Source organism: Lepisosteus oculatus, unplaced genomic scaffold (assembly GCF_040954835.1).
Source record: "Lepisosteus oculatus isolate fLepOcu1 unplaced genomic scaffold, fLepOcu1.hap2 HAP2_SCAFFOLD_75, whole genome shotgun sequence".
Taxonomy (NCBI): domain Eukaryota; kingdom Metazoa; phylum Chordata; class Actinopteri; order Semionotiformes; family Lepisosteidae; genus Lepisosteus; species Lepisosteus oculatus.
In genome coordinates, this window is record NW_027168309.1 from 212,988 (window position 1) to 226,581 (window position 13,594).

The 13,594-nt window shown below is 48.8% G+C and overlaps 11 non-coding genes across 11 annotated transcripts; 3 read left to right on the forward strand and 8 right to left on the reverse strand.

Annotated features, from left to right (window-relative positions):
* Window positions 1–183: 183 nt before the first annotated feature.
* Window positions 184–256, reverse strand: trnak-cuu (transfer RNA lysine (anticodon CUU)). Its single transcript has one exon. It is a non-coding gene; the product is annotated as a tRNA-Lys (tRNA).
* An 821-nt stretch (window positions 257–1,077) lies between these two features.
* On the reverse strand, window positions 1,078–1,149 carry trnam-cau (transfer RNA methionine (anticodon CAU)). The gene has a single exon. It is a non-coding gene; the product is annotated as a tRNA-Met (tRNA).
* A 279-nt stretch (window positions 1,150–1,428) lies between these two features.
* Window positions 1,429–1,511, forward strand: trnal-cag (transfer RNA leucine (anticodon CAG)). The gene has a single exon. It is a non-coding gene; the product is annotated as a tRNA-Leu (tRNA).
* Window positions 1,512–4,302: 2,791 nt separating this feature from the next.
* trnak-cuu (transfer RNA lysine (anticodon CUU)) lies at window positions 4,303–4,375 on the reverse strand. Its single transcript has one exon. It is a non-coding gene; the product is annotated as a tRNA-Lys (tRNA).
* Window positions 4,376–5,196: 821 nt separating this feature from the next.
* On the reverse strand, window positions 5,197–5,268 carry trnam-cau (transfer RNA methionine (anticodon CAU)). Its single transcript has one exon. It is a non-coding gene; the product is annotated as a tRNA-Met (tRNA).
* Window positions 5,269–5,547: 279 nt separating this feature from the next.
* trnal-cag (transfer RNA leucine (anticodon CAG)) lies at window positions 5,548–5,630 on the forward strand. Its single transcript has one exon. It is a non-coding gene; the product is annotated as a tRNA-Leu (tRNA).
* Window positions 5,631–8,421: 2,791 nt separating this feature from the next.
* On the reverse strand, window positions 8,422–8,494 carry trnak-cuu (transfer RNA lysine (anticodon CUU)). The gene has a single exon. It is a non-coding gene; the product is annotated as a tRNA-Lys (tRNA).
* Window positions 8,495–9,315: 821 nt separating this feature from the next.
* trnam-cau (transfer RNA methionine (anticodon CAU)) lies at window positions 9,316–9,387 on the reverse strand. Its single transcript has one exon. It is a non-coding gene; the product is annotated as a tRNA-Met (tRNA).
* Window positions 9,388–9,666: 279 nt separating this feature from the next.
* Window positions 9,667–9,749, forward strand: trnal-cag (transfer RNA leucine (anticodon CAG)). Its single transcript has one exon. It is a non-coding gene; the product is annotated as a tRNA-Leu (tRNA).
* A 2,791-nt stretch (window positions 9,750–12,540) lies between these two features.
* Window positions 12,541–12,613, reverse strand: trnak-cuu (transfer RNA lysine (anticodon CUU)). The gene has a single exon. It is a non-coding gene; the product is annotated as a tRNA-Lys (tRNA).
* An 821-nt stretch (window positions 12,614–13,434) lies between these two features.
* On the reverse strand, window positions 13,435–13,506 carry trnam-cau (transfer RNA methionine (anticodon CAU)). Its single transcript has one exon. It is a non-coding gene; the product is annotated as a tRNA-Met (tRNA).
* Window positions 13,507–13,594: the final 88 nt, after the last annotated feature.

Below are 13,594 nucleotides of genomic sequence, written 5' to 3' on the forward strand. Positions count from 1 at the left end.
CCGGTGACCGGAGCCAAGGGATTATCTGCGGAACCCTTGATTTATCTCTCGGGCAAGGAGCTAGATACGCCCTTTTCATCTCGGTTTGATCACACCTGTGCATTAAAACGCAGTGCTCGGTACCATCGAGGTGTAAGAGGTTCAAGGATGAGCGGGAAACTTTGTTAATAAGGAGACGGGCACCGCCCAACGTGGGGCTCGAACCCACGACCCTGAGATTAAGAGTCTCATGCTCTACCGACTGAGCTAGCCGGGCGCCGGTAGAGCTGGTGGTTAACTTGTCCCTGTTGACGGCAATTTGACAAGGTATACTTCCTGGCTTTTCATCATGTGCTGACCGGATTCGAGAGTAGCACACCCTGTTCTTTGTTGATTACTGTACCTCCAGCAGCGCAAATGTCAGTAATCATTGAAATGTACGACCTACAATCTCCTCAGCATGCCCGCGTGGACTCCTCAGTGATCATCCTTCTACGTTCTGCTGTAGTTTTCATGCAAGTGAAAACCGTGCTCCAAATAACAGCGGCACAGTTGTATCCTGCGGTAAGCATTCTTCTAATTCCATCGTTTTGCTCCAGGTAAAAGGTAGCGCATCATAGTGTTGATATTCCAAGGTTTCAGAGTCCGTATTGGATGGCTTGGATGCAGACATCGCTCAGAGCTCCCAGTATGATTTTCCCGAGTTCAGTTTTGCAGTGTTTTAGTGCTTTACTACTTCCAGTGGGCCTTTGAATGCTCTGCTAAGTAGAGACGTGACATAATTACTAATGCGACCGAGTGTGCTGGCTGTTCCTGGTTCGTAATGATTACAGTGAGAAATCAATATAAACATAACTGCTTCGATTTCGAGGTTCAGTTGAAGCTTTCAAAGAAACTATCAAAGACCTCAGAACAACCGAAGACACATTTGGTCATCTCCGTATTGGTGAAGATTAAAGAGTCCCGCAAGTGTCAAGCTTGCACAAACACACACGAGAGAGAAACTCAGGACAGAATTTAAAGAAAGGGAGATGCAGACTATTTGAAGGCACTTTGCTAACCCAACGGCATGCTTATGAATCGTGCATAGGACACACGTAGCAGAGGATGGTTTCGATCCATCGACCTCTGGGTTATGGGCCCAGCACGCTTCCGCTGCGCCACTCTGCTGACGGCCCCTCTGCGTGTGGCGCACAACTGCTCTTTTTATTTCCTACATAAGTGATGAAAGAGTTGAAAGTTTCAACGACAAACGCAGACGTCACTTTGAGCGCTTGGTGTTGTAGCACAAATCATCACATGCTGCTCTACACTGGATTATAAAAGCCGACACATTTTCCAAACATTTTAATGCTGGAGTCACACTGTAGTATTAATAACAGTGCGATACTCGAGGAGCGTAGTGGGATCGCGGTGGCTCATCAGACCGCCCCGGGACAGGGGGCCCGCGTCAGGATGGCCGAGCGGTCTAAGGCGCTGCGTTCAGGTCGCAGTCTCCCCTGGAGGCGTGGGTTCGAATCCCACTCCTGACAAAAAGCTTGCTCAGTGCCGTCTCCAGTCGGGTGCAAATGGGTGAAGCAGCCTGACGCAGGGAACGTGCGCCGATAGGCGTAGGTGTATCCCCTGCCTCTTCCGATTTAGCTCGTGCTCCATAGGATGGAAGCGGATGCTCTGGCTTTTTGACTCGAATATAACCTGATCACAACAGAAGGCCGTGCAGCCCAGTGCTGGTTTAAGAATGCCTCGTGTCTTCAGGCCCCTATTCCTTCAGGTTACCCCTTTGGAATAGTCGTCCGAAAAAGACGGGAAAGGAAAAGCATGTAAGCTCCCACACACTGCGTTAGCATTAGCGGTTGGAATCTGATGGGAGAAAAGCAACCTGGCTCGCCGTCAAGCAATCCATCCCTGGTCTCCCACGTGACAGGCGGGGATACGCACCACTATACTAATGAGGAGCGCTTGCTTGGCGCTTGAAGACACTTCCTCTTGCGGCTACTACTGTTTCCGGTTTCGTCTTTTCTTTTCATTCCTCCCAGAGGAGCGCATGAAAACGTTTCCATCTGCGCCATCCTCACCCCTCCAATGCTATGGTCCCTGCTCCTCCTGGTGCACTGCAAACACTCATTCAGCCGGTTCTTTCAGTTTGAATAATTAGGTCTTCAAAGGCTGGAAGTAGGGCGCAAAAGACATGCCAATGCCAAAAGCGTGGCTGTGTGCTTCCAGCTGTGAAATGTCACTGGTGGATGTTGAAGACATTACTTCCAAGGCAGCAGGTCCAAGCGATTTAGCGTTTGTACAAGAAGCAGGAAGAGAGAAACGGCACTCCGCCTTTTTCTGGGCAGGCCGAAGCGACAGGAGAAGGGCGCCGTAGTGGGCAGGATTCGAGCCGACGCGGGGAGACCCCAATGGCTTTCTAGCCCATCGCCTTAACCGCTCGGCCACGACTACAGGGAGCGCCGCCGCCGCCGGCTTGCGATCATTTAACACGGAGGGCGAGGCGGCGGCGGTAACCTTTTTCAATGTCGCTCTCCGCTTCCCCCCAAAAAAAAGCCAAATGACATGCTAGCACTCGGACACCCTTCAGAAGACTGAAGGGTGGCTTAAAGCTGGAAGGATTAGGTCTCCCCGTTCCGACGCGACAATCGAGCTTCCTTAGGCAGAGAGAAAGCAACATCGAGGAGCGTCAACAAGACTTTAGAAGCTGCGCCACACGCCACTTTCAGTCGCAGTCACAGCAGTTTTAAAGGCAGGAATCGCCTTTGCGAACGCCATGAGAAACAGAACGCAAGCTCAGGTCCTGCGGTTTAACAAACAGCCACGGCTTTCATGCGACTGGACATTTCTTTTCTGGAGCGAATTCACTTTCAACTTCAAGAAATTCACACAACTTGCGAAATACGAAATACAAATTTGGCTCATCGCTGCACAAGAAATACCGCCGGCTGGCAAGAAAATGACAACGGTGTTTTTCCTTAACGAAAAACTTCCCATGGAGAAAAACAACGGCTGTGCGTCTCTGTCGGCTTGATTCAGTTTAATGCAAGTATTCATTCTCCTCCTGGAAAATACAGCTTGCGAAAGATGAAATACAATTCTTGGCTTTTCTGGGTGAGTGCAGAAGAAATCCTGCCGGCTGGCAGAAGAATTCCAGCCTTTTTTACTCTTTAACCAGAAACTTGCGAATGATACAAAGCAAGCGGGGTGCGTTTCTGTGCAGCTGTTAACTGAACAGCTGCTGCTTCAAGCCCACCCAGGGCTCATTCCGATTTCAACATCATGCCCCCTGAAGGTAGACTGGATTTCTTTGCGAAGCATTCACCTTTTGGACGTTTCAGGAAAGGTGCGTGTCGATGCCAGACTTGAAAAGCTTTCCATACAAAGAAACAACATAGTGCTTTTGATTGATGGGAAACGGCAAGAGCGGTTTGAGCAGCTCCGGCCTCTCAACCGCTTTACAATGTGATCGGCACCTCGGTAGCCAGTTTAGAAGGCTGAAAAGGATGCTGGAAGCACAGCGACGTTCTAAAACCAGCGCTTGAAAAGCATCTGCATACATAAAATGTCCATTTCCCCAAAGCTGAATCTGCATCTTCAGAAGATTGTCAGCTATACGTTTTCGTTCTTTGTTTCCTTTTTTTACGACAAGCTTTCGAGAAATGAACTGTCTATTGTGATGAAGGCTGCATTAGAAATTGTGCATCTAGCTTAGTTCAATGAAATCGGGAGGTGCACCTGTCTCAAGCGGATGGCTCTTTGCAGGCACACTACGGAAACCTGCGGGCGCAAGTTGGGAGAAGTGACTCTTGCAGAGTGTTGAGCTTCGAGAAGAGGGCTCCGCTCAGGAAGATATTTCCACATGTTGAAGAGTCGCTTTTCGCCCTTTCTTTCCCACATTTTTCCAGTGCGGTTATTGATCGCGTTCAAAATGTTTTCCCAACGTACGTGTTACCTGCAAAATCACAGTGAAACTGTTATGCCCAAAAGATTCCTAATAGTTATTGTATTAGAATAGCTCTCCAATTTCTTAGCCTTCGTACACGCAATGTTTAAGGAAACGCTAGAGTAAATGAAACTGTAAATAGACAGGAGCTCTTCTTAGTTTTCATACAAGTTATGATGGCTGCAGCTCCTATCTGCGTCCCGGTGACCGGAGCCAAGGGATTATCTGCGGAACCCTTGATTTATCTCTCGGGCAAGGAGCTAGATACGCCCTTTTCATCTCGGTTTGATCACACCTGTGCATTAAAACGCAGTGCTCGGTACCATCGAGGTGTAAGAGGTTCAAGGATGAGCGGGAAACTTTGTTAATAAGGAGACGGGCACCGCCCAACGTGGGGCTCGAACCCACGACCCTGAGATTAAGAGTCTCATGCTCTACCGACTGAGCTAGCCGGGCGCCGGTAGAGCTGGTGGTTAACTTGTCCCTGTTGACGGCAATTTGACAAGGTATACTTCCTGGCTTTTCATCATGTGCTGACCGGATTCGAGAGTAGCACACCCTGTTCTTTGTTGATTACTGTACCTCCAGCAGCGCAAATGTCAGTAATCATTGAAATGTACGACCTACAATCTCCTCAGCATGCCCGCGTGGACTCCTCAGTGATCATCCTTCTACGTTCTGCTGTAGTTTTCATGCAAGTGAAAACCGTGCTCCAAATAACAGCGGCACAGTTGTATCCTGCGGTAAGCATTCTTCTAATTCCATCGTTTTGCTCCAGGTAAAAGGTAGCGCATCATAGTGTTGATATTCCAAGGTTTCAGAGTCCGTATTGGATGGCTTGGATGCAGACATCGCTCAGAGCTCCCAGTATGATTTTCCCGAGTTCAGTTTTGCAGTGTTTTAGTGCTTTACTACTTCCAGTGGGCCTTTGAATGCTCTGCTAAGTAGAGACGTGACATAATTACTAATGCGACCGAGTGTGCTGGCTGTTCCTGGTTCGTAATGATTACAGTGAGAAATCAATATAAACATAACTGCTTCGATTTCGAGGTTCAGTTGAAGCTTTCAAAGAAACTATCAAAGACCTCAGAACAACCGAAGACACATTTGGTCATCTCCGTATTGGTGAAGATTAAAGAGTCCCGCAAGTGTCAAGCTTGCACAAACACACACCAGAGAGAAACTCAGGACAGAATTTAAAGAAAGGGAGATGCAGACTATTTGAAGGCACTTTGCTAACCCAATGGCATGCTTATGAATCGTGCATAGGACACACGTAGCAGAGGATGGTTTCGATCCATCGACCTCTGGGTTATGGGCCCAGCACGCTTCCGCTGCGCCACTCTGCTGACGGCCCCTCTGCGTGTGGCGCACAACTGCTCTTTTTATTTCCTACATAAGTGATGAAAGAGTTGAAAGTTTCAACGACAAACGCAGACGTCACTTTGAGCGCTTGGTGTTGTAGCACAAATCATCACATGCTGCTCTACACTGGATTATAAAAGCCGACACATTTTCCAAACATTTTAATGCTGGAGTCACACTGTAGTATTAATAACAGTGCGATACTCGAGGAGCGTAGTGGGATCGCGGTGGCTCATCAGACCGCCCCGGGACAGGGGGCCCGCGTCAGGATGGCCGAGCGGTCTAAGGCGCTGCGTTCAGGTCGCAGTCTCCCCTGGAGGCGTGGGTTCGAATCCCACTCCTGACAAAAAGCTTGCTCAGTGCCGTCTCCAGTCGGGTGCAAATGGGTGAAGCAGCCTGACGCAGGGAACGTGCGCCGATAGGCGTAGGTGTATCCCCTGCCTCTTCCGATTTAGCTCGTGCTCCATAGGATGGAAGCGGATGCTCTGGCTTTTTGACTCGAATATAACCTGATCACAACAGAAGGCCGTGCAGCCCAGTGCTGGTTTAAGAATGCCTCGTGTCTTCAGGCCCCTATTCCTTCAGGTTACCCCTTTGGAATAGTCGTCCGAAAAAGACGGGAAAGGAAAAGCATGTAAGCTCCCACACACTGCGTTAGCATTAGCGGTTGGAATCTGATGGGAGAAAAGCAACCTGGCTCGCCGTCAAGCAATCCATCCCTGGTCTCCCACGTGACAGGCGGGGATACGCACCACTATACTAACGAGGAGCGCTTGCTTGGCGCTTGAAGACACTTCCTCTTGCGGCTACTACTGTTTCCGGTTTCGTCTTTTCTTTTCATTCCTCCCAGAGGAGCGCATGAAAACGTTTCCATCTGCGCCATCCTCACCCCTCCAATGCTATGGTCCCTGCTCCTCCTGGTGCACTGCAAACACTCATTCAGCCGGTTCTTTCAGTTTGAATAATTAGGTCTTCAAAGGCTGGAAGTAGGGCGCAAAAGACATGCCAATGCCAAAAGCGTGGCTGTGTGCTTCCAGCTGTGAAATGTCACTGGTGGATGTTGAAGACATTACTTCCAAGGCAGCAGGTCCAAGCGATTTAGCGTTTGTACAAGAAGCAGGAAGAGAGAAACGGCACTCCGCCTTTTTCTGGGCAGGCCGAAGCGACAGGAGAAGGGCGCCGTAGTGGGCAGGATTCGAGCCGACGCGGGGAGACCCCAATGGCTTTCTAGCCCATCGTCTTAACCGCTCGGCCACGACTACAGGGAGCGCCGCCGCCGCCGGCTTGCGATCATTTAACACGGAGGGCGAGGCGGCGGCGGTAACCTTTTTCAATGTCGCTCTCCGCTTCCCCCCAAAAAAAAGCCAAATGACATGCTAGCACTCGGACACCCTTCAGAAGACTGAAGGGTGGCTTAAAGCTGGAAGGATTAGGTCTCCCCGTTCCGACGCGACAATCGAACTTCCTTAGGCAGAGAGAAAGCAACATCGAGGAGCGTCAACAAGACTTTAGAAGCTGCGCCACACGCCACTTTCAGTCGCAGTCACAGCAGTTTTAAAGGCAGGAATCGCCTTTGCGAACGCCATGAGAAACAGAACGCAAGCTCAGGTCCTGCGGTTTAACAAACAGCCACGGCTTTCATGCGACTGGACATTTCTTTTCTGGAGCGAATTCACTTTCAACTTCAAGAAATTCACACAACTTGCGAAATACGAAATACAAATCTGGCTCATCGCTGCACAAGAAATACCGCCGGCTGGCAAGAAAATGACAACGGTGTTTTTCCTTAACGAAAAACTTCCCATGGAGAAAAACAACGGCTGTGCGTCTCTGTCGGCTTGATTCAGTTTAATGCAAGTATTCATTCTCCTCCTGGAAAATACAGCTTGCGAAAGATGAAATACAATTCTTGGCTTTTCTGGGTGAGTGCAGAAGAAATCCTGCCGGCTGGCAGAAGAATTCCAGCCTTTTTTACTCTTTAACCAGAAACTTGCGAATGATACAAAGCAAGCGGGGTGCGTTTCTGTGCAGCTGTTAACTGAACAGCTGCTGCTTCAAGCCCACCCAGGGCTCATTCCGATTTCAACATCATGCCCCCTGAAGGTAGACTGGATTTCTTTGCGAAGCATTCACCTTTTGGACGTTTCAGGAAAGGTGCGTGTCGATGCCAGACTTGAAAAGCTTTCCATACAAAGAAACAACATAGTGCTTTTGATTGATGGGAAACGGCAAGAGCGGTTTGAGCAGCTCCGGCCTCTCAACCGCTTTACAATGTGATCGGCACCTCGGTAGCCAGTTTAGAAGGCTGAAAAGGATGCTGGAAGCACAGCGACGTTCTAAAACCAGCGCTTGAAAAGCATCTGCATACATAAAATGTCCATTTCCCCAAAGCTGAATCTGCATCTTCAGAAGATTGTCAGCTATACGTTTTCGTTCTTTGTTTCCTTTTTTTACGACAAGCTTTCGAGAAATGAACTGTCTATTGTGATGAAGGCTGCATTAGAAATTGTGCATCTAGCTTAGTTCAATGAAATCGGGAGGTGCACCTGTCTCAAGCGGATGGCTCTTTGCAGGCACACTACGGAAACCTGCGGGCGCAAGTTGGGAGAAGTGACTCTTGCAGAGTGTTGAGCTTCGAGAAGAGGGCTCCGCTCAGGAAGATATTTCCACATGTTGAAGAGTCGCTTTTCGCCCTTTCTTTCCCACATTTTTCCAGTGCGGTTATTGATCGCGTTCAAAATGTTTTCCCAACGTACGTGTTACCTGCAAAATCACAGTGAAACTGTTATGCCCAAAAGATTCCTAATAGTTATTGTATTAGAATAGCTCTCCAATTTCTTAGCCTTCGTACACGCAATGTTTAAGGAAACGCTAGAGTAAATGAAACTGTAAATAGACAGGAGCTCTTCTTAGTTTTCATACAAGTTATGATGGCTGCAGCTCCTATCTGCGTCCCGGTGACCGGAGCCAAGGGATTATCTGCGGAACCCTTGATTTATCTCTCGGGCAAGGAGCTAGATACGCCCTTTTCATCTCGGTTTGATCACACCTGTGCATTAAAACGCAGTGCTCGGTACCATCGAGGTGTAAGAGGTTCAAGGATGAGCGGGAAACTTTGTTAATAAGGAGACGGGCACCGCCCAACGTGGGGCTCGAACCCACGACCCTGAGATTAAGAGTCTCATGCTCTACCGACTGAGCTAGCCGGGCGCCGGTAGAGCTGGTGGTTAACTTGTCCCTGTTGACGGCAATTTGACAAGGTATACTTCCTGGCTTTTCATCATGTGCTGACCGGATTCGAGAGTAGCACACCCTGTTCTTTGTTGATTACTGTACCTCCAGCAGCGCAAATGTCAGTAATCATTGAAATGTACGACCTACAATCTCCTCAGCATGCCCGCGTGGACTCCTCAGTGATCATCCTTCTACGTTCTGCTGTAGTTTTCATGCAAGTGAAAACCGTGCTCCAAATAACAGCGGCACAGTTGTATCCTGCGGTAAGCATTCTTCTAATTCCATCGTTTTGCTCCAGGTAAAAGGTAGCGCATCATAGTGTTGATATTCCAAGGTTTCAGAGTCCGTATTGGATGGCTTGGATGCAGACATCGCTCAGAGCTCCCAGTATGATTTTCCCGAGTTCAGTTTTGCAGTGTTTTAGTGCTTTACTACTTCCAGTGGGCCTTTGAATGCTCTGCTAAGTAGAGACGTGACATAATTACTAATGCGACCGAGTGTGCTGGCTGTTCCTGGTTCGTAATGATTACAGTGAGAAATCAATATAAACATAACTGCTTCGATTTCGAGGTTCAGTTGAAGCTTTCAAAGAAACTATCAAAGACCTCAGAACAACCGAAGACACATTTGGTCATCTCCGTATTGGTGAAGATTAAAGAGTCCCGCAAGTGTCAAGCTTGCACAAACACACACGAGAGAGAAACTCAGGACAGAATTTAAAGAAAGGGAGATGCAGACTATTTGAAGGCACTTTGCTAACCCAATGGCATGCTTATGAATCGTGCATAGGACACACGTAGCAGAGGATGGTTTCGATCCATCGACCTCTGGGTTATGGGCCCAGCACGCTTCCGCTGCGCCACTCTGCTGACGGCCCCTCTGCGTGTGGCGCACAACTGCTCTTTTTATTTCCTACATAAGTGATGAAAGAGTTGAAAGTTTCAACGACAAACGCAGACGTCACTTTGAGCGCTTGGTGTTGTAGCACAAATCATCACATGCTGCTCTACACTGGATTATAAAAGCCGACACATTTTCCAAACATTTTAATGCTGGAGTCACACTGTAGTATTAATAACAGTGCGATACTCGAGGAGCGTAGTGGGATCGCGGTGGCTCATCAGACCGCCCCGGGACAGGGGGCCCGCGTCAGGATGGCCGAGCGGTCTAAGGCGCTGCGTTCAGGTCGCAGTCTCCCCTGGAGGCGTGGGTTCGAATCCCACTCCTGACAAAAAGCTTGCTCAGTGCCGTCTCCAGTCGGGTGCAAATGGGTGAAGCAGCCTGACGCAGGGAACGTGCGCCGATAGGCGTAGGTGTATCCCCTGCCTCTTCCGATTTAGCTCGTGCTCCATAGGATGGAAGCGGATGCTCTGGCTTTTTGACTCGAATATAACCTGATCACAACAGAAGGCCGTGCAGCCCAGTGCTGGTTTAAGAATGCCTCGTGTCTTCAGGCCCCTATTCCTTCAGGTTACCCCTTTGGAATAGTCGTCCGAAAAAGACGGGAAAGGAAAAGCATGTAAGCTCCCACACACTGCGTTAGCATTAGCGGTTGGAATCTGATGGGAGAAAAGCAACCTGGCTCGCCGTCAAGCAATCCATCCCTGGTCTCCCACGTGACAGGCGGGGATACGCACCACTATACTAACGAGGAGCGCTTGCTTGGCGCTTGAAGACACTTCCTCTTGCGGCTACTACTGTTTCCGGTTTCGTCTTTTCTTTTCATTCCTCCCAGAGGAGCGCATGAAAACGTTTCCATCTGCGCCATCCTCACCCCTCCAATGCTATGGTCCCTGCTCCTCCTGGTGCACTGCAAACACTCATTCAGCCGGTTCTTTCAGTTTGAATAATTAGGTCTTCAAAGGCTGGAAGTAGGGCGCAAAAGACATGCCAATGCCAAAAGCGTGGCTGTGTGCTTCCAGCTGTGAAATGTCACTGGTGGATGTTGAAGACATTACTTCCAAGGCAGCAGGTCCAAGCGATTTAGCGTTTGTACAAGAAGCAGGAAGAGAGAAACGGCACTCCGCCTTTTTCTGGGCAGGCCGAAGCGACAGGAGAAGGGCGCCGTAGTGGGCAGGATTCGAGCCGACGCGGGGAGACCCCAATGGCTTTCTAGCCCATCGCCTTAACCGCTCGGCCACGACTACAGGGAGCGCCGCCGCCGCCGGCTTGCGATCATTTAACACGGAGGGCGAGGCAGCGGCGGTAACCTTTTTCAATGTCGCTCTCCGCTTCCCCCCAAAAAAAAGCCAAATGACATGCTAGCACTCGGACACCCTTCAGAAGACTGAAGGGTGGCTTAAAGCTGGAAGGATTAGGTCTCCCCGTTCCGACGCGACAATCGAGCTTCCTTAGGCAGAGAGAAAGCAACATCGAGGAGCGTCAACAAGACTTTAGAAGCTGCGCCACACGCCACTTTCAGTCGCAGTCACAGCAGTTTTAAAGGCAGGAATCGCCTTTGCGAACGCCATGAGAAACAGAACGCAAGCTCAGGTCCTGCGGTTTAACAAACAGCCACGGCTTTCATGCGACTGGACATTTCTTTTCTGGAGCGAATTCACTTTCAACTTCAAGAAATTCACACAACTTGCGAAATACGAAATACAAATCTGGCTCATCGCTGCACAAGAAATACCGCCGGCTGGCAAGAAAATGACAACGGTGTTTTTCCTTAACGAAAAACTTCCCATGGAGAAAAACAACGGCTGTGCGTCTCTGTCGGCTTGATTCAGTTTAATGCAAGTATTCATTCTCCTCCTGGAAAATACAGCTTGCGAAAGATGAAATACAATTCTTGGCTTTTCTGGGTGAGTGCAGAAGAAATCCTGCCGGCTGGCAGAAGAATTCCAGCCTTTTTTACTCTTTAACCAGAAACTTGCGAATGATACAAAGCAAGCGGGGTGCGTTTCTGTGCAGCTGTTAACTGAACAGCTGCTGCTTCAAGCCCACCCAGGGCTCATTCCGATTTCAACATCATGCCCCCTGAAGGTAGACTGGATTTCTTTGCGAAGCATTCACCTTTTGGACGTTTCAGGAAAGGTGCGTGTCGATGCCAGACTTGAAAAGCTTTCCATACAAAGAAACAACATAGTGCTTTTGATTGATGGGAAACGGCAAGAGCGGTTTGAGCAGCTCCGGCCTCTCAACCGCTTTACAATGTGATCGGCACCTCGGTAGCCAGTTTAGAAGGCTGAAAAGGATGCTGGAAGCACAGCGACGTTCTAAAACCAGCGCTTGAAAAGCATCTGCATACATAAAATGTCCATTTCCCCAAAGCTGAATCTGCATCTTCAGAAGATTGTCAGCTATACGTTTTCGTTCTTTGTTTCCTTTTTTTACGACAAGCTTTCGAGAAATGAACTGTCTATTGTGATGAAGGCTGCATTAGAAATTGTGCATCTAGCTTAGTTCAATGAAATCGGGAGGTGCACCTGTCTCAAGCGGATGGCTCTTTGCAGGCACACTACGGAAACCTGCGGGCGCAAGTTGGGAGAAGTGACTCTTGCAGAGTGTTGAGCTTCGAGAAGAGGGCTCCGCTCAGGAAGATATTTCCACATGTTGAAGAGTCGCTTTTCGCCCTTTCTTTCCCACATTTTTCCAGTGCGGTTATTGATCGCGTTCAAAATGTTTTCCCAACGTACGTGTTACCTGCAAAATCACAGTGAAACTGTTATGCCCAAAAGATTCCTAATAGTTATTGTATTAGAATAGCTCTCCAATTTCTTAGCCTTCGTACACGCAATGTTTAAGGAAACGCTAGAGTAAATGAAACTGTAAATAGACAGGAGCTCTTCTTAGTTTTCATACAAGTTATGATGGCTGCAGCTCCTATCTGCGTCCCGGTGACCGGAGCCAAGGGATTATCTGCGGAACCCTTGATTTATCTCTCGGGCAAGGAGCTAGATACGCCCTTTTCATCTCGGTTTGATCACACCTGTGCATTAAAACGCAGTGCTCGGTACCATCGAGGTGTAAGAGGTTCAAGGATGAGCGGGAAACTTTGTTAATAAGGAGACGGGCACCGCCCAACGTGGGGCTCGAACCCACGACCCTGAGATTAAGAGTCTCATGCTCTACCGACTGAGCTAGCCGGGCGCCGGTGGAGCTGGTGGTTAACTTGTCCCTGTTGACGGCAATTTGACAAGGTATACTTCCTGGCTTTTCATCATGTGCTGACCGGATTCGAGAGTAGCACACCCTGTTCTTTGTTGATTACTGTACCTCCAGCAGCGCAAATGTCAGTAATCATTGAAATGTACGACCTACAATCTCCTCAGCATGCCCGCGTGGACTCCTCAGTGATCATCCTTCTACGTTCTGCTGTAGTTTTCATGCAAGTGAAAACCGTGCTCCAAATAACAGCGGCACAGTTGTATCCTGCGGTAAGCATTCTTCTAATTCCATCGTTTTGCTCCAGGTAAAAGGTAGCGCATCATAGTGTTGATATTCCAAGGTTTCAGAGTCCGTATTGGATGGCTTGGATGCAGACATCGCTCAGAGCTCCCAGTATGATTTTCCCGAGTTCAGTTTTGCAGTGTTTTAGTGCTTTACTACTTCCAGTGGGCCTTTGAATGCTCTGCTAAGTAGAGACGTGACATAATTACTAATGCGACCGAGTGTGCTGGCTGTTCCTGGTTCGTAATGATTAACGTGAGAAATCAATATAAACATAACTGCTTCGATTTCGAGGTTCAGTTGAAGCTTTCAAAGAAACTATCAAAGACCTCAGAACAACCGAAGACACATTTGGTCATCTCCGTATTGGTGAAGATTAAAGAGTCCCGCAAGTGTCAAGCTTGCACAAACACACACCAGAGAGAAACTCAGGACAGAATTTAAAGAAAGGGAGATGCAGACTATTTGAAGGCACTTTGTTAACCCAATGGCATGCTTATGAATCGTGCATAGGACACACGTAGCAGAGGATGGTTTCGATCCATCGACCTCTGGGTTATGGGCCCAGCACGCTTCCGCTGCGCCACTCTGCTGACGGCCCCTCTGCGTGTGGCGCACAACTGCTCTTTTTATTTCCTACATAAGTGATGAAAGAGTTGAAAGTTTCAACGACAAACGCAG